The sequence below is a fragment of the Lissotriton helveticus genome, chromosome 7 (assembly GCF_964261635.1).
Source record: "Lissotriton helveticus chromosome 7, aLisHel1.1, whole genome shotgun sequence".
NCBI lineage: Eukaryota > Metazoa > Chordata > Amphibia > Caudata > Salamandridae > Lissotriton > Lissotriton helveticus.
Window position 1 is genome coordinate 1,953,025,876 of NC_136068.1, and position 25,778 is coordinate 1,953,051,653.

Genomic DNA, 25,778 nt, shown 5'->3' on the forward strand with positions numbered 1-25,778 from the left:
GACACCTCACAGATCCATTGAGCCAGCAGCGGAGGGCCCTCCCTCTTCCTGGCAGACACCTCACAGATCCATTGAGCCAGCAGCGGAGGGCCCTCCCTCTCCCTGGCAGACACCTCACGGATCCATTGAGCCAGCAGCGGAGGGCCCGCCCTCTTTCTGGCAGACACCTCATGGATCCATTGAGCCAGGAGCGGAGGGCCCTCCCTCTTCCTGGCAGACACCTCACGGATTCATTGAGCCAGCAGCGGAGGGCCCTCCCTCTCCATGGCAGACACCTCACGGATCCATTGAGCCAGCAGCAGAGGGCCCGCCCTCTTCCTGGCAGACACCTCACAGATCCATTGAGCCAGCAGCGGAGGACCCTCCCTCTTCCTGGCAGACACCTCACGGATCCATTGAGCCAGCAGCGGAGGGACCTCCCTCTTCCTGGCAGACACCTCACGGATTCATTGAGCCAGCAGCGGAGGGCCCTCCCTCTTCCTGGCAGACACCTCACGGATTCATTGAGCCAGCAGCGGAGGGCCCTCCCTCTTCCTGGCAGACACCTCACGGATTCATTGAGCCAGCAGCGGAGGGCCCGCCCTCTTCCTGGCAGACACCTCACAGATCCATTGAGCCAGCAGCGGAGGGCCCTCCCTCTTGCACCTGGCAGACACCTCACAGATCCATTGAGCCAGCAGCGGAGGGCCCTCCCTCTCCCTGACAGACACCTCACAGATCCATTGAGCCAGCAGCGGAGGGCCCTCCCTCTTCCTGGCAGACACCTCACGGATTCATTGAGCCAGCAGCGGAGGGCCCTCCCTCTTCCTGGCAGACACCTCACAGATCCATTGAGCCAGGAGCGGAGGGCCTTCCCTCTTCCTGGCAGACACCTCACAGATCCAATGAGCCAGCAGTGGACGGCCCTCCCTCTTCCTGGCAGACACCTCACAGATCCAATGAGCCAGCAGTGGACGGCCCTCCCTCTTCCTGGCAGACACCTCACAGATCCATTGAGCCAGCAGCGGAGGGCCCTCCCTCTTCCTGGCAGACACCTCACAGATCCATTGAGCCAGCAGCGGAGGGCCCTCCCTCTCCCTGGCAGACACCTCACGGATCCATTGAGCCAGCAGCGGAGGGCCCGCCCTCTTTCTGGCAGACACCTCATGGATCCATTGAGCCAGGAGCGGAGGGCCCTCCCTCTTCCTGGCAGACACCTCACGGATTCATTGAGCCAGCAGCGGAGGGCCCTCCCTCTCCATGGCAGACACCTCACGGATCCAATGAGCCAGCAGCGGAGGGCCCTCCCTCTTCCTGGCAGACACCTCACAGATCCATTGAGCCAGCAGCGGAGGGCCCTCCCTCTTCCTGGCAGACGCCTCACAGATCCATTGAGCCAGCAGCAGAGGGCCCTCCCTCTTCCTGGCAGACACCTCACGGATCCATTGAGCCAGCAGCGGAGGGCCCTCCCTCTTCCTGGCAGACACCTCACGGATCCATTGAGCCAGCAGCGGAGGGCCCTCCCTCTTCCTGGCAGACACCTCACAGATCCATTGAGCCAGCAGCGGAGGGCCCTCCCTCTTCCTGGCAGACACCTCACAGATCCATTGAGCCAGCAGCGGAGGGCCCTCCCTCTTCCTGGCAGACACGTCACAGATCCATTGAGCCAGCAGTGGAGGGCCCTCCCTCTTCCTGGCAGACACCTCACAGATCCATTGAGCCAGCAGCGGAGGGCCCGCCCTCTTGCACCTGGCAGACACCTCACGGATCCATTGAGCCAGCAGCGGAGGGCCCGCCCTCTTCCTGGCAGACACCTCACAGATCCATTGAGCCAGCAGCGGAGGGCCCTCCCTCTTGAACCTGGCAGACACCTCACGGATCCATTGAGCCAGCAGCGGAGGGCCCGCCCTCTTCCTGGCAGACACCTCACGGATCCATTGAGCCAGCAGCGGAGGGCCCGACCTCTTGCACCTGGCAGACACCTCACGGATCCATTAAGCCAGCAGCGGAGGGCCCTCCCTCTCCCTGGCAGACACCTCACAGATCCATTGAGCCAGCAGTGGAGGGCCCTCCATCTTCCTGGCAGACACCTCACGGATCCATTAAGCCAGCAGCGGAGGGCCCTCCCTCTCCCTGGCAGACACCTCACGGATCCATTGAGCCAGCAGCGGAGGGCCCTCCCTCTTGCGCCTGGCAGACACCTCACGGATCCATTGAGCCAGCAGCGGAGGGCCCTCCCTCTTCCTGGCAGACACCTCACAGATCCATTGAGCCAGCAGCGGAGGGCCCGCCCTCTTGCACCTGGCAGACACCTCACGGATTCATTGAGCCAGCAGCGGAGGGCCCTCCCTCTCCCTGGCAGACACCTCACGGATCCATTGAGCCAGCAGCGGAGGGCCCGCCCTCTTCCTGGCAGACACCTCACGGATCCATTGAGCCAGCAGCGGAGGGCCCGCCCTCTTCCTGGCAGACACCTCACAGATCCATTGAGCCAGCAGCGGAGGGCCCTCCCTCTTCCTGGCAGACACCTCACGGATCCATTGAGCCAGCAGCGGAGGGCCCTCCCTCTTCCTGGCAGACACCTCACGGATCCATTGAGCCAGCAGCGGAGGGCCCGCCCTCTTGCACCTGGCAGACACCTCACGGATCCATTGAGCCAGCAGCGGAGGGCCCGCCCTCTTTCTGGCAGACACCTCACAGATCCATTGAGAGAGCAGCGGAGGGCCCTCCCTCTTGCACCTGGCAGACACCTCACGGATCCATTGAGCCAGCAGCGGAGGGCCCGCCCTCTTTCTGGCAGACACCTCACAGATCCATTGAGAGAGCAGCGGAGGGCCCTCCCTCTTCCTGGCAGACACCTCACGGATCCATTGAGCCAGCAGCGGAGGGCCCGCCCTCTTGCACCTGGCAGACACCTCACAGATCCATTGAGCCAGCAGCGGAGGGCCCGCCCTCTTGCACCTGGCAGACACCTCACAGATCCATTGAGCCAGCAGCGGAGGGCCCTCCCTCTTCCTGGCAGACACCTCACAGATCCATTGAGCCAGCAGCGGAGGGCCCTCCCTCTTGCACCTGGCAGACACCTCACGGATCCATTGAGCCAGCAGCGGAGGGCCCGCCCTCTTCCTGGCAGACACCTCACGGATCCATTGAGCCAGCAGCGGAGGGCCCTCCCTCTTGCACCTGGCAGACACCTCACGGATCCATTGAGCCAGCAGCGGAGGGCCCGCCCTCTTGCACCTGGCAGACACCTCACAGATCCATTGAGCCAGCAGCGGAGGGCCCGCCCTCTTGCACCTGGCAGACACCTCACAGATCCATTGAGCCAGCAGCGGAGGGCCCGCCCTCTTGCACCTGGCAGACACCTCACAGATCCATTGAGCCAGCAGCGGAGGGACCTCCCTCTTCCTGGCAGACACCTCACAGATCCATTGAGCCAGCAGCGGAGGGCCCTCCCTCTTCCTGGCAGACACCTCACAGATCCATTGAGCCAGCAGCGGAGGGCCCTCCCTCTTGCGCCTGGCAGACACCTCACGGATCCATTGAGCCAGCAGCGGAGGGCCCTCCCTCTTGCACCTGACAGACACCTCACAGATCCATTGAGCCAGCAGCGGAGGGCCCGCCCTCTTGCACCCGGCAGACACCTCACAGATCCATTGAGCCAGCAGCGGAGGGCCCTCCCTCTTCCTGGCAGACACCTCACGGATCCACTGAGCCAGCAGCGGAGGGCCCGCCCTCTTGCACCTGGCAGACACCTCACAGATCCATTGAGCCAGCAGCGGAGGGCCCTCCCTCTTGCACCGGGCAGACACCTCACGGATCCAATGAGCCAGCAGCGGAGGGCCCGCCCTCTTGCACCTGGCAGACACCTCACGGATCCATTGAGAGAGCAGCGGAGGGCCCTCCCTCTTGCACCTGGCAGACACCTCACGGATCCATTGAGCCAGGAGCGGAGGGCCCCCCCTCTTCCTGGCAGACACCTCACGGATCCATTGAGCCAGCAGCGGAGGGCCCTCCCTCTTCCTGGCAGACACCTCACGGATCCATTGAGCCAGCAGCGGAGGGACCCCCCTCTTCCTGGCAGACACCTCACAGATCCATTGAGCCAGCAGCGGAGGGCCCTCCCTCTTCCTGGCAGACACCTCACAGATCCATTGAGCCAGCAGCGGAGGGGCCTCACTCTTCCTGGCAGACACCTCACAGATCCATTGAGCCAGCAGCGGAGGGCCCTCCCTCTTCCTGGCAGACACCTCACGGATCCATTGAGCCAGCAGCGGAGGGCCCTCCCTCTTCCTGGCAGACACCTCACGGATCCATTGAGCCAGCAGCGGAGGGCCCTCCCTCTTCCTGGCAGACACCTCACAGATCCATTGAGCCAGCAGCGGAGGGCCCTCCCTCTCCCTGGCAGACACCTCACAGATCCATTGAGCCAGCAGCGGAGGGCCCGCCCTCTTCCTGGCAGACACCTCACAGATCCATTGAGCCAGCAGCGGAGGGCCCTCCCTCTTGCACCTGGCAGACACCTCACAGATCCATTGAGCCAGCAGCGGAGGGCCCGCCCTCTTCCTGGCAGACACCTCACAGATCCATTGAGCCAGCAGCGGAGGGCCCTCCCTCTTGCACCTGGCAGACACCTCACGGATCCATTGAGCCAGCAGCGGAGGGCCCTCCCTCTTGCACCTGGCAGACACCTCACGGATCCATTGAGCCAGCAGCGGAGGGCCCGCCCTCTTCCTGGCAGACACCTCACAGATCCATTGAGCCAGCAGCGGAGGGCCCTCCCTCTTCCTGGCAGACACCTCACGGATCCATTGAGAGAGCAGCGGAGGGCCCTCCCTCTTCCTGGCAGACACCTCACGGATCCATTGAGCCAGCAGCGGAGGGCCCTCCCTCTTCCTGGCAGACACCTCACGGATCCATTGAGCCAGCAGCGGAGGGCCCTCCCTCTCCCTGGCAGACACCTCACAGATCCATTGAGCCAGCAGCGGAGGGCCCTCCCTCTTCCTGGCAGACACCTCACAGATCCACTGAGCCAGCAGCGGAGGGCCCTCCCTCTTGCACCTGGCAGACACCTCACGGATCCATTGAGCCAGCAGCGGAGGGCCCTCCCTCTTCCTGGCAGACACCTCACAGATCCATTGAGCCAGCAGCGGAGAGCCCTCCCTCTTCCTGGCAGACACCTCACGGATCCATTGAGAGAGCAGCGGAGGGCCCTCCCTCTTCCTGGCAGACACCTCACAGATCCATTGAGCCAGCAGCGGAGGGCCCTCCCTCTTCCTGGCAGACACCTCATGGATCCAATGAGCCAGCAGCGGAGGGCCCTCCCTCTTCCTGGCAGACACCTCACGGATCCATTGAGAGAGCAGCGGAGGGCCCTCCCTCTTCCTGGCAGACACCTCACAGATCCATTGAGCCAGCAGCGGAGGGCCCTCCCTCTTCCTGGCAGACACCTCATGGATCCAATGAGCCAGCAGCGGAGGGCCCTCCCTCTTCCTGGCAGACACCTCACGGATCCATTGAACCAGCAGCGGAGGGCCCTCCCTCTTCCTGGCAGACACCTCACGGATCCATTGAGAGAGCAGCGGAGGGCCCTCCCTCTTCCTGGCAGACACCTCACAGATCCATTGAGCCAGCAGCGGAGGGCCCTCCCTCTTCCTGGCAGACACCTCACAGATCCACTGAGCCAGCAGCGGAGGGCCCTCCCTCTTGCACCTGGCAGACACCTCACGGATCCATTGAGCCAGCAGCGGAGGGCCCGCCCTCTTCCTGGCAGACACCTCACAGATCCATTGAGCCAGCAGCGGAGGGCCCTCCCTCTTCCTGGCAGACACCTCACGGATCCATTGACCCAGCAGCGGAGGGCCCTCCCTCTTCCTGGCAGACACCGCACGGATCCATTGAGGCAGCAGCGGAGGGCCCGCCCTCTTCCTGGCAGACACCTCACGGATCCATTGAGCCAGCAGCGGAGGGCCCGCCCTCTTGCACCTGGCAGACACCTCACAGATCCATTGGGGCAGCAGCGGAGGGCCCGCCCTCTTCCTGGCAGACACCTCACAGACTCATTAAGTCAGCAGCGGAGGGCCCTCCCTCTCCCTGGTAGACACCTCACGGATCCATTGAGTCAGCAGCAGAGGGCCCTTCCTCTTGCACCTGGCAGACACCTCACAGATCCATTGAGCCAGCAGCGGAGGGCCCTCCCTCTTGCACCTGGCAGACACCTCACAGATCCATTGAGCCAGCAGCGGAGGGCCCTCCCTCTTGCACCTGGCAGACACCTCACAGATCCATTTAGCCAGCAGTGGAGGGCCCGCCCTCTTGCACCTGGCAGACACCTCACAGATCCATTGAGCCAGCAGCGGAGGGCCCGCCCTCTTCCTGGCAGACACCTCACAGATCCATTGAGCCAGCAGCGGAGGGCCCTCCCTCTTCCTGGCAGACACCGCACAGATCCATTGAGAGAGCCGCGGAGGGCCCGCCCTCTTCCTGGCAGACACCTCACAGATCCATTGAGCCAGCAGCGGAGGGCCCGCCCTCTTCCTGGCAGACACCTCACAGATCCATTGAGCCAGCAGCAGAGGGCCCTCCCTCTTCCTGGCAGACACCTCACAGATCCATTGAGCCAGCAGCGGAGGGCCCTCCCTCTTCCTGGCAGACACCTCACGGATCCATTGAGCCAGCAGCGGAGGGCCCGCCCTCTTGCACCTGGCAGACACCTCACGGATTCATTGAGCCAGCAGCGGAGGGCCCGCCCTCTTCCTGGCAGACACCTCACGGATCCAATGAGCCAGCAGCGGAGGGCCCTCCCTCTTCCTGGCAGACACCGCACAGATCCATTGAGCCAGCAGCGGAGGGCCCTCCCTCTTGCACCTGGCAGACACCTCACGGATCCATTGAGCCAGCAACGGAGGGCCCTCCCTCTCCCTGACAGACACCTCACGGATCCATTGAGCCAGCAGCGGAGGGCCCTCCCTCTTCCTGGCAGACACCTCACAGATCCATTGAGCCAGCAGCGGAGGGCCCGACCTCTTGCACCTGGCAGACACCTCACGGATCCATTGAGCCAGCAGCGGAGGGCCCTCCCTCTTCCTGGCAGACACCTCACAGATCCATTGAGCCAGCAGCGGAGGGCCCTCCCTCTTCCTGGCAGACACCTCACGGATCCATTGAGCCAGCAGCGGAGGGCCCTCCCTCTTCCTGGCAGACACCTCACAGATCCATTGAGCCAGCAGCGGAGGGCCCTCCCTCTTCCTGGCAGACACCTCACGGATCCATTGAGCCAGCAGCGGAGGGCCCGCCCTCTTCCTGGCAGACACCTCACAGATCCATTGAGCCAGCAGCGGAGGGCCCTCCCTCTTCCTGGCAGACACCTCACGGATTCATTGAGCCAGCAGCGGAGGGCCCTCCCTCTTCCTGGCAGACACCTCACAGATCCATTGAGCCAGCAGCAGAGGGCCCGCCCTCTTCCTGGCAGACGCCTCACAGATCCATTGAGCCAGCAGCAGAGGGCCCTCCCTCTTCCTGGCAGACACCTCACAGATCCATTGAGCCAGCAGCGGAGGGCCCTCCCTCTTCCTGGCAGACACCTCACAGATCCATTGAGCCAGCAGCGGAGGGCCCGCCCTCTTCCTGGCAGACACCTCAAGGATCCATAGAGCCAGCAGCGGAGGGCCCTCCCTCTTCCTGGCAGACACCTCACAGATCCATTGAGCCAGCAGCTGAGGGCCCTCCCTCTTCCTGGCAGACGCCTCACAGATCCATTGAGCCAGCCGCGGAGGGCCCTCCCTCTTGCACCTGACAGACACCTCACAGATCCATTGAGCCAGCAGCGGAGGGCCCGCCCTCTTCCTGGCAGACACCTCACGGATCCATTGAGCCAGCAGCGGAGGGCCCGCCCTCTTCCTGGCAGACACCTCACAGATCCATTGAGCCAGCAGCGGAGGGCCCTCCCTCTTGCACCTGGCAGACACCTCACGGATCCATTGAGCCAGCAGCGGAGGGCCCGCCCTCTTCCTGGCAGACACCTCACGGATCCATTGAGCCAGCAGCGGAGGGCCCGACCTCTTGCACCTGGCAGACACCTCACGGATCCATTAAGCCAGCAGCGGAGGGCCCTCCCTCTCCCTGGCAGACACCTCACAGATCCATTGAGCCAGCAGTGGAGGGCCCTCCATCTTCCTGGCAGACACCTCACGGATCCATTAAGCCAGCAGCGGAGGGCCCTCCCTCTCCCTGGCAGACACCTCACGGATCCATTAAGCCAGCAGCGGAGGGCCCTCCCTCTTCCTGGCAGACACCTCACAGATCCATTGACCCAGCAGCGGAGGGCCCGCCCTCTTCCTGGCAGACACCTCAAGGATCCATAGAGCCAGCAGCGGAGGGCCCTCCCTCTTGCACCTGGCAGACACCTCACAGATCCATTGAGCCAGCAGCGGAGGGCCCGCCCTCTTCCTGGCAGACACCTCACAGATCCATTGAGCCAGCAGTGGAGGGCCCTCCCTCTCCATGGCAGACACCTCACGGATCCAATGAGCCAGCAGAGGAGGGCCGCCCTCTTCCTGGCAGACACCTCACAGATCCATTGAGCCAGCAGCGGAGGGCCCTCCCTCTTCCTGGCAGACACCTCACGGATCCATTGAGCCAGCAGCGGAGGGCCCGCCCTCTTGCACCTGGCAGACACCTCACAGATCCATTGAGCCAGCAGCGGAGGGCCCTCCCTCTCCCTGACAGACACCTCACAGATCCATTGAGCCAGCAGCGGAGGGCCCTCCCTCTTCCTGGCAGACACCTCACGGATCCATTGAGCCAGCAGCGGAGGGCCCGCCCTCTTCCTGGCAGACACCTCACAGATCCATTGAGCCAGCAGCGGAGGGCCCGCCCTCTTCCTGGCAGACACCTCACGGATCCATTGAGCCAGCAGCGGAGGGCCCTCCCTCTTCCTGGCAGACACCTCACGGATCCATTGAGCCAGCAGCGGAGGGCCCGCCCTCTTGCACCTGGCAGACACCTCACAGATCCATTGAGCCAGCAGCGGAGGGCCCTCCCTCCTCCTGGCAGACACCTCACAGATCCATTGAGCCAGCAGCGGAGGGCCCTCCCTCTTCCTTGCAGACGCCTCACGGATCCATTGAGCCAGCAGCGGAGGGCCCTCCCTCTTGCACCTGGCAGACACCTCACAGATCCATTGAGAGAGCCGCGGAGGGCCCGCCCTCTTCCTGGCAGACACCTCACGGATCCATTGAGCCAGCAGCGGAGGGCCCTCCCTCTTCCTGGCAGACACCTCACGGATCCATTGAGCCAGCAGCGGAGGGCCCGCCCTCTTGCACCTGGCAGACACCTCACAGATCCATTGAGCCAGCAGCGGAGGGCCCGCCCTCTTGCAACTGGCAGACACCTCACAGATCCATTGAGCCAGCAGCGGAGGGCCCTCCCTCTTCCTGGCAGACACCTCACAGATCCATTGAGCCAGCAGCGGAGGGCCCTCCCTCTTCCTGGCAGACACCTCACAGATCCATTGAGCCAGCAGCGGAGGGCCCGCCCTCTTGCACCTGGCAGACACCTCACAGATCCATTGAGCCAGCAGCGGAGGGCCCTCCCTCCTCCTGGCAGACACCTCACGGATCCATTGAGCCAGCAGCGGAGGGCCCTCCCTCTCCCTGGCAGACACCTCACAGATCCATTGAGCCAGGAGCGGAGGGCCCTCCCTCTTCCTTGCAGACGCCTCACGGATCCATTGAGCCAGCAGCGGAGGGCCCTCCCTCTTCCTGGCAGACACCTCACGGATCCATTGAGCCAGCAGCGGAGGGCCCTCCCTCTTCCTGGCAGACACCTCACGGATCCATTGAGCCAGCCGCGGAGGGCCCTCCCTCTTCCTGGCAGACACCTCACAGATCCATTGAGCCAGCAGCGGAGGGCCCGCCCTCTTCCTGGCAGACACCTCACGGATCCATTGAGCCAGCAGCGGAGGTCCCTCCCTCTTCCTGGCAGACACCTCAAGGATCCATAGAGCCAGCAGCGGAGGGCCCTCCCTCTTCCTGGCAGACACCTCACGGATCCATTGAGCCAGCAGCGGAGGGCCCTCCCTCCTCCTGGCAGACACCTCAAAGATCCATTGAGCCAGCAGCGGAGGGCCCTCCCTCTTCCTGGCAGACACCTCACGGATCCATTGAGCCAGCAGCGGAGGGCCCGCCCTCTTCCTGGCAGACACCTCACGGATCCATTGAGCCAGCAGCGGAGGGCCCGCCCTCTTCCTTGCAGACACCTCACAGATCCATTGAGCCAGCAGCGGAGGGCCCGCCCTCTTCCTTGCAGACACCTCACAGATCCATTGAGCCAGCAGCGGAGGGCCCTCCCTCTCCCTGGCAGACACCTCACAGATCCATTGAGCCAGCAGCGGAGGACCCTCCCTCTTCCTTGCAGACACCTCACAGATCCATTGAGCCAGCAGCGGAGGGCCCTCCCTCTTCCTGGCAGACACGTCACAGATCCATTGAGCCAGCAGCGGAGGGCCCTCCCTCTTCCTGGCAGACACGTCACAGATCCATTGAGCCAGCAGCGGAGGGCCCTCCCTCTTCCTGGCAGACACCTCATGGATCCATTGAGCCAGCAGCGGAGGGCCCGCGCTCTTCCTGGCAGACACCTCACAGATCCATTGAGCCAGCAGCGGAGGGCCCTCCATCTTGCACCTGGCAGACACCTCACAGATCCATTGAGCCAGCAGCGGAGGGCCCGCCCTCTTCCTGGCAGACACCTCACGGATCCATTGAGCCAGCAGCAGAGGGCCCTCCCTCTCCCTGGCAGACACCTCACAGATCCATTGAGCCAGCAGCGGAGGGCCCGCCCTCTTCCTGGCAGACACCTCACAGATCCATTGAGCCAGCAGCGGAGGGCCCTCCCTCTTGCACCTGGCAGACACCTCACGGATCCATTGAGCCAGCAGCGGAGGGCCCGCCCTCTTGCACCTGGCAGACACCTCACAGATCCATTGAGCCAGCAGCGGAGGGCCCTCCCTCTTCCTGGCAGACACCTCAAAGATCCATGGAGCCAGCAGCGGAGGGACCTCCCTCTTCCTGGCAGACACCTCAAAGATCCATGGAGCCAGCAGCGGAGGGCCCTCCCTCTTCCTGGCAGACACCTCACGGATCCAATGAGGCAGCAGCGGAGGGCCCTCACTCTTCCTGGCAGACACCTCACGGATCCATTGAGCCAGCAGCGGAGGGCCCTCCCTCTTCCTGGCAGACACCTCACGGATCCATTGAGCCAGCAGCGGAGGGCCCGCCCTCTTGCACCTCGCAGACACCTCACGGATCCATTGAGCCAGCAGCGGAGGGCCCGACCTCTTGCACCTCGCAGACACCTCACGGATCCATTGAGCCAGCAGCGGAGGGCCCTCCCTCTTCCTGGCAGACACCTCACGGATCCATTGAGCCAGCAGCGGAGGGCCCTCCCTCTTCCTGGCAGACACCTCACGGATCCATTGAGCCAGCAGCGGAGGGGCCTCACTCTTCCTGGCAGACACCTCACGGATCCATTGAGCTAGCAGCGGAGGGCCCTCCCTCTTCCTGGCAGACACCTCAAAGATCCATTGAGCCAGCAGCGGAGGGCCCTCCCTCTTGCACCTGGCAGACACCTCACAGATCCATTCAGCCAGCAGCGGAGGGCCCGCCCTCTTGCACCTGGCAGACACCTCACGGATCCATTGAGCCAGCAGCGGAGGGCCCGCCCTCTTCCTGGCAGACACCTCACGGATCCATTGAGCGAGCAGCGGAGGGCCCGCCCTCTTGCACCTGGCAGACACCTCACGGATCCATTGAGCCAGCAGCGGAGGGCCCGCCCTCTTGCACCTCGCAGACACCTCACGGATCCATTGAGCCAGCAGCGGAGGGCCCTCCCTCTTCCTGGCAGACACCTCACGGATCCATTGAGCGAGCAGCGGAGGGCCCGCCCTCTTGCACCTGGCAGACACGTCACGGATCCATTGAGCCAGCAGCGGAGGGCCCTCCCTCTTCCTGGCAGACACGTCACGGATCCATTGAGCCAGCAGCGGAGGGCCCTCCCTCTTCCTGGCAGACACCTCACGGATCCATTGAGCCAGCAGCGGAGGGCCCTCCCTCTTCCTGGCAGACACCTCACGGATCCATTGAGCCAGCAGCGGAGGGCCCTCCCTCTTGCACCCGGCAGACACCTCACAGATCCATTGAGCCGGCAGCGGAGGGCCCGCCCTCTTGCACCTGGCAGACACCTCACGGATCCATTGAGCCAGCAGCGGAGGACCCTCCCTCTTCCTGGCAGACACCTCACGGATCCATTGAGCCAGCAGCGGAGGGCCCTCCCTCTTCCTGGCAGACACCTCACAGATCCATTGAGCCAGCAGAGGAGGGGCCTCCCTCTTCCTGGCAGACACCTCACGGATCCATTGAGCCAGCAGCGGAGGGCCCTCCCTCTTCCTGGCAGACACCTCACGGATCCATTGAGCCAGCAGCGGAGGGCCCGCCCTCTTCCTGGCAGACACCTCACGGATCCATTGAGCCAGCAGCGGAGGGCCCGCCCTCTTCCTGGCAGACACCTCAAAGATCCATTGAGCCAGCAGCGGAGGGCCCTCCCTCTTGCACCTGGCAGACACCTCACAGATCCATTGAGCCAGGAGCGGAGGGCCCGCCCTCTTGCACCTGGCAGACACCTCACAGATCCATTGAGCCAGCAGCGGAGGGCCCTCCCTCTTCCTGGCAGACACCTCACGGATCCATTGAGCCAGCAGCGGAGGGCCCGCCCTCTTCCTGGCAGACACCTCACGGATCCATTGAGCCAGCAGCGGAGGGCCCGCCCTCTTCCTGGCAGACACCTCACAGATCCATTGAACCAGCAGCGGAGGGCCCGCCCTCTTCCTGGCAGACACCTCACAGATCCATTGAGCCAGCAGCGGAGGGCCCGCCCTCTTCCTGGCAGACACCTCACAGATCCATTGAGCCAGCAGCGGAGGGCCCTCCCTCTTGCACCTGGCAGACACCTCACGGATCCATTGAGCCAGCAGCGGAGGGACCTCCCTCTTCCTGGCAGACACCTCAAAGATCCATTGAGCCAGCAGCGGAGGGCCCGCCCTCTTCCTGGCAGACACCTCACAGATCCATTGAGCCAGCAGCGGAGGGCCCGCCCTCTTGCACCTGGCAGACACCTCACAGATCCATTGAGCCAGCAGCGGAGGGCCCGCCCTCTTGCACCTGGCAGACACCTCACGGATCCATTGAGCCAGCAGCGGAGGGCCCGCCCTCTTGCACCTGGCAGACACCTCACAGATCCATTGAGCCAGCAGCGGAGGGCCCACCCTCTTCCTGGCAGACACCTCACGGATCCATTGAGCCAGCCGCGGAGGGCCCTCCCTCTTCCTGGCAGACACCTCACAGATCCATTGAGCCAGCCGCGGAGGGCCCGCCCTCTTGCACCTGGCAGCCAAGGCTTCCCCCTGCATCTCAGGACCTCACCGCATGCAGCACCAAACAGCTCTAGCACTTCCAGTCCTTAACGGGTGATTTTCTGCACTCTATAAATGTTTATTTGATTGAGAGGAAGAGGAAGTGCAACTTCAGTAAGGAGGAGAATGACCTCTTGATCACTGAGGTGACAGAGCGTTAACATCAGCTATTTGTCACTTCAAAATTGCCATTCAGAAAGAAAGAGCCCATTTTGCAGTCCATAGTGGCCAAGATCAACATCGTGGGACAAGCCAGGAGGGCAGTCACCAACTGTAAACGCTGGCACGAATATAAGCCCCGAACAAAGGAAAAACTGACCATAACCGAAAGACAACCATGCTTACTGGAAGATGCAGCCCGGCGGCACTTCTACTGGAAAGTAAAACATGAATCACCAGAACTACAAGTCCCAGAATACAAAGCAAAAAACATGGAATGAACAACACTTTATGCATGGACACATTAACCCTGCCCAGCCCCACTATGCTGATGCAGGCCACCTTGCACTAGGAGGCCACTGTGTCTAACTTGGGTTCATGCACACAAGTCTGAACTGTAAAGGGATGCAATGGAATGGGCCTGTCAGAAGAGAAACTGCACATTTGAGAGGGGTGTCAGGTGTGGTGCATGTGAAGTATTAACACATAGGAACATGCCAAGAGGCATGTGTATAGTAAACTGCATGAAACTACATAGCACGCAGCTGGGATGACGTGCGGGGTGACAGCACACAGCTGTCAGCTGCCATGGTATGGACCTGCTGGACTCCTGTCATGAACGATATCAGACTGGGTGCGGGGTGAATGCAAGTGATGCACCCCCGAGGACCATGTGTGTTGAAAGAAAAGATGGCGTGTGGGCCCCTGCTAGTGCATTGTAGGTGTGGCTGAGCACATTGGACTGGCGCTGTGTCTGAAGGGGAGACATTGCATAGCAAGGAGGTGAGAAGGAATATGTGTACTGCAAGGAAGCCTGACCAAGACACATGTACTGCTGTGTCTGACAGTGTCACACTTGTGTCACAGCTGGGAAGGGATGACAGAGAAGAGACCTTTCTGGAACCACAATCCTACATGTGATGTGCTCCAGGGTGAAGATGTAGCACATGGCAGGAGGGAGTCAGAAGGCAAATTGCCTCACCATGCCACATCGGTCAAAGTGGAATGATGTGAAACAGGGATCTGTCTAGAATGAACTACGTTGCCACCACAAAGGGCGGGAGTCAGGGATGGTTGGAGTCTGAGGTGGATGGACCCAGTTGTGTCGCAAAGCTCGGTAAGTGCATGTCAGCACTTTCAGCACTGCTACCATGTGGCTACAGCTTGTCCCTTAAAAATAGCCATGTCAGTCCATTGCTACGGTCACGCATATTGTTGGTGTTGTAGTCGCATGAGAGTCAATGTATGATCTGGGTTACATGAGTGTGTGGCAGTAAGTTGAGTGCCTGGCCCAAAATCAGGATTTCCAGAGGAGGCATGTACATTTGCAAGTGAGGGGGCCTGAGTCAAACGATGTGGGAAACTCTGCAGATTACCAGCTCTGGCAATGATGAAATGACTGGGCCCATCCTCTCAGAGTTGGTACAGTCGAGTTTGTGCTACACAAATCTAAACAAACGTTGACCTGAAAGTGAATTAGTAGGAAGTCTGAATGTCAACCTGGTGCCTCATGTCATCATCTAACATAGATCAACATCAACATAGATCTATTTCATTGCAGAGGATGCACCAGCAACTCCTGACCAGCTGCCCGTCCCGGATGAGGATCCTGCTGAGGATGACAGAGGCCAACCCTTGACCGAGACACCCTCCAGCAACTCCTGTCTCCATTCAGACACCATCTCTGGTCACAAGAAGGGCAGGCATTGTTGACAGGTCTCCAGAGGATTCGCTTTTCACCCAACAAACACCACCAGCCAGCTCACCAACCCCGAGCCCTGCACTCCGAGGACCTCCAAGTCTAATGCCATTTTGTCGTAGGAGCACAACGGGAGCTGGTAGATGAGGTGCAGGCGGGGATGGAGACCATGAGGGGGCCCCTGGAGGGAGTCCGAAGGTGCCTCAGTTCCCATAAGGACACCTCAGAGGCTACAGGAGGCACCTACCCTCCGCTCCATGGCTTGGAACAGTCGCTGGTGTCATCTCCCTGCCAATGTGGCTCCATCAAGGTTGCCACCCAGCTGGGGGTGATCTGTAGCCTCCTGGAGTCTATGGAGTGGAAGCCGGACTTGCTAAATAGCAGCCATGGGTGCCTTACACCGCAACATTCTCTCTGTGCCGGCAAACCAGCAGGCCCTTCCCAGTGCTGTTCTGACTCACTTGTTGGTGCAGAGAAATGCTGCTGGGGACAGGGGATCAACATCTTCAGGCCCTGATGTGTGTGTGCCTCCGTTGCCTCTAGCACGAACAATACCCCCATCACAGGAAGTCCACACACATCAGAGGAGGAAGATGTGGACTGCACGTCTATCTACCGGAAAACTATTCATGTGTGGACTGTCGATGTGGCCAATCTTCCGTAATGGCAACGTGGCCCTCCTCCTCACTGGAACACTCCTCTCCTCCACAAGTCCCACAATAAGTGTCCCTCATGGACTATGTCTGGACAACCAGCGGCTCACAAACTATGTTGGGGTTGTTGCTCCAAGGACTGACACTTGCTCCTTTCTTCTTGGTTCATATGTGAATACAATCACTTACCTGTACCAGCGTGTTGTATGTCTGTTCATGAATGGACTATTGGACCATGGTGGATGTGTTGACCCTAACAACACACCTACCATCTAAAGGGAAGTGTGTTACAGAGACCCGTGGGAAAATCTGCACAGACCAAGGGTAATAGTATATGTGAACCCTATATGTATCTAAACTAGCAAGTAGTTACCCAAGGTCCAAGCATCTCGGGGAGAGGATGAGTCCCAGTGGCTAGAGTGGTCGACCTCGAAGCTGGGGAACAGGGTTCAAGTTTCGTCAGGGACGTTCAGCATTCTGTGATTCTGAGCAAATCACTTAACCTCCCCGTGCCTAACAAAATGAATGTGTCCTTCTGTAACTCAACTGTTTTTTTATGTAAAGCGCTCTGATACCCTCGCGTCAAGTTTGTGCTATATAAAACGGGGAACAACCTTTACAACGAAACTTTTACAACGAACTACCATTACAACGCAACTTTTACAACGCAAACTATTACAACGCATTGCTCTGGGGGGCGCTCTAGGATAGGGAATAGCTTAATTTACTATCCAATAACCTTCCCTACTATCCACGGTGACTTGAGTTGGAATAGAAAATTAAACTATTCACTATCCAGCGCCTAAAAGCATTATGCGTTGTAATGGTATGCGTTGTAAAAGTTGCGATGTAAAGGTAGGCGTTGTAAAAGTATACGTTGTAACGTCATACATCCATATAAAACTCCCGAAAAATGCATGAAGTGCAACGAGTAGCATTTAGCGAATGGGAAGGGTGAATGACGTTATAGCACAGGTGAGGAGCACTTCCATGGATACTAGCCAGCAAACAACACTGCTGCGACAATAACATGATGCAAGGGTGGCTGTGATGAGCGTGTGAGCCGAAACAACCCAGAATACTGGCAACTGTTTGGCATGATCATCCATGTAGCACATGTAGCACTATTCACATGCGCACTGGAACAGTATGGGGATACCTGTGTGTCCATTCACAGCAAGAGTGACACTTTCATTGTCCAATCATGTGTGAAGATCCCATAAGTGAATCCAGTGAAACCCTGACAGGATCATCCATGTAGCACATGTAGCATTACTCACACACATGCTGCAACAGTATGCCTGTAGGTATTCCACCTAGTCAGACATGTAAACGAACACTGCATGGAAACTCCACCGCATGTGTCTGACACCACCTAACCATATACGTCAACTCCTACGCAGTTAATCACAAAGGAGTTGGGAAAGTAGAAAACATTGTTTATTCATATCTAATTTCAACATATGAAATCAAAACCTAACTAAACTAATTTATCCTACCTATCATAAATAAAATAATCCTAAACTAACCTTACATCTCTAACCTACACTAACTTATTAAGATACTACCTTAATCTACCTATCCCTAACGTTGTTCTATTCTACACTATACCACAATAGACACGCAAATATATTTTTATACTACATTTTTTTATTTTCTGTTTTTATTTTTTCTACAGATAATAAACATCAAACCCCTTCCTTAACAAACAACCCACCCATATCCCCACCCAACAAGATAAAAACAATACAATCTTTAAAATTACTACCACAAAACTATCCCTATTCTCATGTCTAAACTAACCTATGCTACTGTACAAAGAGTAAAATGTACTTAAAAACAAATGAGAAAGGGCAGGATGAAAAAGAGAGTCTCAAATGTTTGCAGCAATCCAGTCCACCACCTGCTGCAAACTACTATGGTTCCACATTATAATGTCTAGCTCCTGCTCTATTCCAGCAACACGTCTCATGGCTGCCCTGGGGTTGTGGTGTACCTGTGGTGAGGTTGCAGTTGGGCCAGTAGAGGTTCCAGGAAGTGACACGTCTCTTAAGTTCTGCCAGGTCATTCAGCGCCTGCTGCTCCCAGCCAATGGCTGCCCTGGGGTGGTGGTGCACCTGTGGTGTGAGTGCGGTTGGGCCAGTAGAGGTTCTAGGAAGTGACACGTCTGCCAGGTCATTCAGAGCATGTTTCTCCCAGCCAATGGCTGCCCTGGGGTGGTGGGTGTACCTGTGGTGAGGTTGCAGTTGGGCCAGTAGAGGTTCCGGGAAGTGACCCACCTCCCCAACATGGATGGGTCCTGCCTTGGTTGCTCCTTGGTGACCCTGTTGTCCTGCAGCAATGTGCCAGCGGACTTCTCATCTACATATCAGTGGCCCATCCTCCGGTGTGCCTGGGCAACATGCCTGAGGTGGCGGTAACGTTTCAGCCTGATCCCAGGTGCCTTCACCTGGTCTGGGGTCATGTCTGTTGGTAGAGGATGGAAATATGTATCAGACAAAGCTGAAGCTGTAGCTATTCGATTCAACATTAGGCTTTAGTCAACAAAAAATCACGTGTCACAAGTCCTGACCATCAATTTACATTTTGAAAGTGACAAGAGCTCTTTTGAAATATATACGTCTCCAAAAGTAATCGTGCAAAGGTGCTCATGTTTCAAGACTGTGGGTATATAAAATGACAGGGTATGCCCAAATATACCTGTAAAACCAAAGGGGATGATGGACGGAGTGTTGAACGTTGCAAGCACTCACCCCCAGTCAAAAGATCTGGATATAATCCATCATCATTCTTTAGCTCACTCCGCCACCCCAGTTCAGCCATGGCCAAATATACCTGTACACATAATATATCTGAAACAGATTTGCAGATGTGATGTTGTGTATACAAAGAATGGCACACATGGTCACGGAAGGCACTCCCTGGGGTGCTTGAAGCAACATGCAATAGGGTTGATCCATAGATTGGGGGTGGGCAGCTCTCCTCCCTTCATGCTGGTCTATTGGACACGTCCCCAACCTCGACACATGTAAACACATGGAACCATATACCAGGCTCTGAGTACTGAGTCCAAGCAGAACCATGGGGCCCTAGACACACCCTAGTGTCTGCCCCAACAGGTCGGTTTTGGTTGTTACAATGATGTACATTTCCTCAATCCAGAGCCATGTGATGAGTGTGTGCACGAATGCCGCCGTTCTCGTATGTGTGACTATCCTGTGCTGTACCTTGAATGTCTTTTCCTAGTTAATCAAGGCTGACATTTTTCATGGTGACCCAGTCTGGGTAACACAACAGTAGTTGGACTGTGTGATGGCATGTACGCAGACCACACAGTGCAGACATGCATGTGTGCCATTGAGTCGGGTAACAATATACACCTGTTATTCAGCGCCTTGAGACCCCTGGGTGATATACGCGCTTTACAAATTCACATGTGTTGGGTTCGTGTACACATTGTCCTATCACTTCCACATATATTAGAATTGTATGATCACGTGTTGCTCATAGGTCATTGGGCACAGTAGGACATGAGTCAGGCTTTTAACTGCATTGCCCTTTGTGGACTGGTGACATGTGTCATATCTAGTCATACCTGATTGGCCTACACTGAGGTAACAATGTTCAAATCCTGTGTCGCGCTGACTCAGAATATGACCACATGTTTCCATGTGTACAACCACACTAACCACATGCCGCGGACAGGCAGATTGCAGTCGACCCGTTCAAAGGCATGTTGAGATGGTCTTATATCAAACAGCATAAAAAAGGCATATTGGACATTCACCCTCTGCCCCCCCTTCTCACATTTCACTGATCTGCAGCAACCTGAGGGATGCTCTGGTACCCTTGACGCAGGATGACGCTTCACACATATCAGGATACATGTTGTCGGAGGAGTGTACCCAAGTACATGTTTGCCACGGGCAGTCACACACAATCCTCACAGAGCACAGAAAACACTCAGATGACACTCACTGGTGGCATCGGGATCCCGGAGTGTTGTCACCTCCCCCGCTGTGTATGGCTCCGGTCCGCCTACAACACAGACCCATGGATCAATGCTCTGTGAATTTAAGACAGGTACACTGTGTACATAAGAAGCAAAGTACATTTATGTCTCAAATGTCTCTTAAAATCTGCACATTAGACATGCAGCGTGAGGCAAAGTTGATATGGCCTAATGATGAGCATAGGTATTCCATGCTGCAGTGTTTACGGGTCATACCAGGGAAATGACATCTCAACTTCACAGAGTGAGTCCACGGGCCTCATTCACTGTTTTGAGACATAAGGGAGCACAGCATGTCACTTTGCTGCACCGCCCTGCATCAAAAGAAAAGGGCAGGAATGTACTGTATCTATGAGATAGTGTCCTCTTCCACTGTGCTGGCACACGCGCCAAACCCAGGCACCCTTGCACCATTGTACAGGTGTGCCGGCATTGGGCCTGGGTAGCCAACCCGGCACCAGCACAGTTAAGAAATCCACATTTATATGTGCTTTGTGAGAATGCACATTGATTTTTCTTTGCTCTTCCAAACATTGATGTAGCCTGTGGTAACTAGGTGTGGCCATGCACCTCATATGTGCCTCTTGTCACAGTCATTGGAACATACGTTCACCATAATGGCCTCCATGAGTGTGAGGCTAGATGTACCACGCACACTTAGTCATTGCACACTCTTTACATTGCCAAGCACTTTGGATTGTGGTAGGATGTCTGATGGTCTGTACACTGAGCATCAGACATGCTCACATCATGTGCACACTGTGCCACAATGCTCGCTTTGTTTGATGTATGTCTTTCCAAGACACATGCGTATGTCACATGTAGATGTCATGCACACATACTGGGGTCCTGTGGTGTTTGCAACACCTACCTGCATACCTTTGTGATGGCCAAAATCTCTTAGGCGCCTTCATGTTTACAGTGACTGTGAGATGAGAGTGCTTGCACAAAGGCAGTGAACAATAATTTGTTTACATTCTTTAACTGTCTTCCAGTAAAAAATGATGTTAGTGTCCATGAAGCTTTTTCATACGTCTGTGAAATGTTGGCCCTCGTCCCATTGGACTCTGGTCTGCATACTCTTTCTCATTATCTGTGCAGGGGTACTTATCTACAACCCTCCGAACACCCCCCCCCACTCATATTACGGAATTAATATCAAGGTTAGCTGACCTCTCACTAAAACACTCGCACTTTACTGTCTTGGGGGATTTTAATCTACATGCAGATGACAGTAACTGCACTAAGGCATGTTCTTTGGTAGAGACCTTGGAGGGTTTCAACCTTCTGCAGAAAGTCGTTGGCCCCACACACTCTGCAGGGCACACGTTAGATCTGATCTTCACTAACCTCCCCGGTCTCTCCACCGGTACCCCTCTCCCTGTGACTTGGTCAGACCATTTTACGATCCCTTTTAATCTAAAACTCGCCACTACTCTGACCTCAGTTTGTAGGCCAGAGAGGACGGGTAGAAAGTGGTTTAAAGTAACACTCGAGGAGCTCGAGCCCGCCTTAGCCAAACTGGAATGGCAACCCTCCGCTGATATCAATGAGGATGTGGCTAACCTAAACCAATATATCACCACGGCCATTGAAAATATCGCCCCCCTCATTACCCTTTCCTCAGCCAGAACCAAGCCCTCTGCTCCCTGGTTCTCTCAGCTGCTGCGGGAAGAAAAAAGCAAATGCAAAAAGCTTGAACGCCTCTGGCGGCGTGCCTATGATCCAGGTGCCAAAATAACGTACAGAGGGGCACTAAAAAATTTCCATAAACTTAAGCAAACTGCCATGAGGGAATACTTTGCTAGTAAAATCAAAGCGGCAGATAACAGCGCCAAGGCACTCTTCCAAGTTGTAAAAAACTTCACTAATCCCCCTGCCCTTCTACAAAAAACAGAGCCCTGTCAAGAACTCTGCGACAATCTATCCAATTTCTTTCATGAGAAAATTTCTCTCATCTATGCTACTTTTAATACAGGACTCAACCTCGACACAGATGTCACCCCCCTTACTAACGTCAGCCCCGAGGACAAGAGGTTTACGGCGTTCAAACCCATCACCTCAGATTCTGCACTATGCAAACTCCATCTATGTAAATCAGGCTCTCCCCTAGATCCGATGCCTGCCCACGTTTACTCCACAGTTGCTCCTGTGATCGTGCAACCCCTACTATCAATATGGAATTCTCCCTTAGATCAGGACAATTCCCGGACATCTGGAAGCAGGCAATTCTCATCCCCCTGTTAAAGAAACCCGACGCGGACCCGGCTGTCCTCAGTAACTACCGTCCGATATCCCTGCTACCAAAACCGGCCAAAATTTTGGAAAAAATAGTACAGGAACAACTAGCGGACTATATTGAAACCCAGAACCTGCTGCATGACTCGCAATCCGGTTTTAGGACCGGCTACAGCACGGAGACGGCATTACTAGAGGTGGCGGAGACGGTGCGGGAAACCGTGGACAGGGGAGAGGTGGCTATGTTAGTGCTCCTCGACCTGTCTGCGGCCTTCGACACGGTCTCCCATGCCATCCTCCTGGGGAGACTCCATGAGACGGGGATTCACGGCACCCCTCTGGCCTGGATCTCCTCCTTCCTCACAGGCCGCACACAACAAGTCTGGTGCCGCCCCTTCTGGTCCAGGGATAGGAAACCACTCGACTGCGGGGTGCCCCAGGGCTCTGCTCTTAGCCCCCTCTTTTTCAACATTTATGTTGCACCCCTAGCAAAGGTAATCGAGTCTTTAGGGGTAAGAGTGATATCGTATGCTGACGACACTCAGCTTATCTTCTCTTTTAAAGATCACTCACCCTCAGGTTTCGACAACTTCAGAAGCTGTCTTTCCAATATCGTGGCCTGGATGACCTCTAACACGCTAAAATTAAATACGGATAAGACTGAGGTGTTATTTTTTAATCAGACACTCCCCCTACCCCCCTCTACATGGTGGCCTGCGGAACTCAACCCTCCACCTGCCCCGGTGAGGGTGGCCCACAATCTCGGAGTTCAATTTGATAACGACCTATCTTTTAAAACTCAGATTCAGAAAGTCACCTCAGCATGCTTCGGGAAGTGACACATGCTCTAATTACGTCACACTTGGACTATGCCAATAGCCTGTACGTGGGACTTCCCGCCTACCTGCTGTACAGACTGCAAATTGTGCAGAATGCTGCTGCCAGGCTGATTTGCAAAGTCCCCTATCGTCACTCAATCTCCCCCCACTTGAAGAAATTGCACTGGCTACCGATCACTGCTCGCGTTAAATTCAAGGCCCTGATACTAGCCTTTAGAGCTCTTAAGGGGAAAGGCCCTAAATACCTGAGTCACAGACTAAAACCAGTGCATTCCACTCTTAACCTCAGATCGAACCACCTTCACCTGCTGTCAACTCCCCGATTCCGTTTTGCGAGAAAGGGTGGTAGAGCCTTCACAGTGGCAGTATCCAAACTGTGGAATTCTCTGCCCATCAGCCTTAGGATGACCGACACTGAATCTCAGTTTAGGGGCAAACTGAAAACCTTTTTATTTTCAGCCCACTAAGTCAACAATATAAACAAGCTACTGCCACTCCCTCCTGCATTCCTCAGCGCCGGGACACCCCCGTTGGGGGTAGCCGTGCGCTCAACAAATGTCAAATAATAATAATTATCATCAGGGCTTCCCAGCCTTCGTCCCATTGGACGTTGCTCCACATACTCCTCCTCATTATAATCAATGCCCTCCCGGCCCTCTTGGCCTCGTCCCATTGGACGTCACTCCACATCTTCCTCCTCATTATCATCTATACTTTTATACGTCTGATTCTCTCTATTTCTAACCATGGGAGAACAGTTTTATTTTTCATTAAAGAAATGCTCAAGTACATAAAATGTTCTACTCTCTTGAGAATTCCGCCATCGAGATGGAGCTAAGTGTAACGGCGACAAATGATGACGGAATGCTGAATGATTCAAACATTCTCCGCCAGTCAAGAGATCTGGGTTAAATCCATCATTCTTTTGCCCACTAGGCCATGCCAGTTTGGGCAGTTTCTTTTGCATATGTCACCCTAAGTTTGACGGGTATGCCCAGACGGGGGTCCCTTGCTCACTGTCTAGTAAATTCAAGCTAGTCTGGCTGATGGTGGGTGAAACCCCGAAACCGGTCCCAGGAAGCTTGTTTCTGGTCCAGGGAGGACCTGGCTTGGCAGCTTGGGCTGGAATGTTCCCATGAGGCACAGGGTCAAGAATGATTTGCATATGGCCATGTCTGAACTGGGGTGATGTGGTGAGCAGAAGACCAATGGATAAAACCCAGATCCTTGTGACTGGGGTGAATGCGACTGCTGTGGGGGTTCTTATGGCTCTGGACCTTCCTTCTGCTCAGGTCACAATGACCATCAGCCTCGCATCCTGGTCTCGGTGGGCCAATCCCAAGCCAAGATGCCGGTACATGGTGTGCGGCATGCGGAGGTCGGACATGCATGTGTTCATCCCCCCCAGCTCCGCCGACCACCAGACGCTCGCTCCGCCCCTCCTTGCTACGTCACTTCCTCCTTGGTATATTAGCCTCTGCTATATGAACCAGAATCGCAACTGCACAGAATGACCCCTAGGACTTTGTAAACAGGTCTGATGTGCTGCTCTAGGCTTTGTTTCCTTATGCTTGCACACCTGTGAACCATTGGGGTGCCCTCAGGTAATGCATACATTCCAGTACCTAAACCTACGCACACATGCTTGCATATATCTCCAAACTGCGTTTAATCTGCTGCGTGTTTTCTCTTTCAGTTGCAGAAAGTTTTAGGGCCACGAGTCACCCCTAGCCCAGAGGTGCGCTCAGCACGCTTGCGGCTGCCTCGGGTCTACCAAGGAGACCCTCCTAAGAGGGGGGCCCCCTTAGTGCCACCTGAGGGCACACAAGGTAGCCACGCAGTGTTTGCGACCCCCTAGGGTCCGCGTGTCCGTTAGTTCTGGGCAGGAGTGTGCGGGGGCGAGGTAAAGATACCTCTCCCGCCCACTGGGGGCCCTCCTTTCCTGCTGCCCTGATGCCATTTAGACGTGCTGCGTTTGGCCCCAGGGGCTGTTCGTCGGTGAGTGCAGTCCCGCTCCACCTTCTTTCTGGGTGACGAGGCTGCTAAGCACGGTTATTGCTGGGGCCCCGGTCTGCCATTAGGGGGAAGAGGGAGTTCCCGGGGTGCTTGGACAGCGGCCCCCTCCCCTCGCTGTCTGGCTGGGGAGGAGGCGAAGTAGGTGCGGAGGACCAAACAACTCGGCCATGTGGAGGCGCAGGGTGCTGGGAGGTCTGGGGAGCAACTCCGCACACCCGAGCGTTTGCCGGGTTTCCAGGAGTGCGGTGATGCGGATCACAGCACTGAAATGCGTGAGCGTCATGGCTGATGCGTGATACTTGGCAGGACTGGGGTTGCAGGGTGGGCAGCGTGAGTCTCAGGTACACATCCTGAAGCGGTCGCGGTATAGATTTTCAGAGGGGCAGATTCAAACTTAAAGCCCCCAGGGCGGCACGTGAGATCACACAACAGTGCCTTAGGTGGCAGTCAGAGCACTCTTTCTTTGACCCCTGCCGATGCCCCCGCGGGACACTCCAGGGTCCCAGTGGTGAACACCCCCCCTCTTATTGGCACGTTTTGGGACACACATTTTATTAAGTTAAGGGGTATCCCACAGACTTCTCACTTTCCTTTGGAAAGCATGATGGGCTCTTCTCATTGGCAGGCTTTTGGAAGTAGTCCGTTTATTAAAGAAAGCAGTAGTACGTATATTGATCGCCACTTAAATCAATCCGCCTTTTGCCGCCGGTTTCTCCTT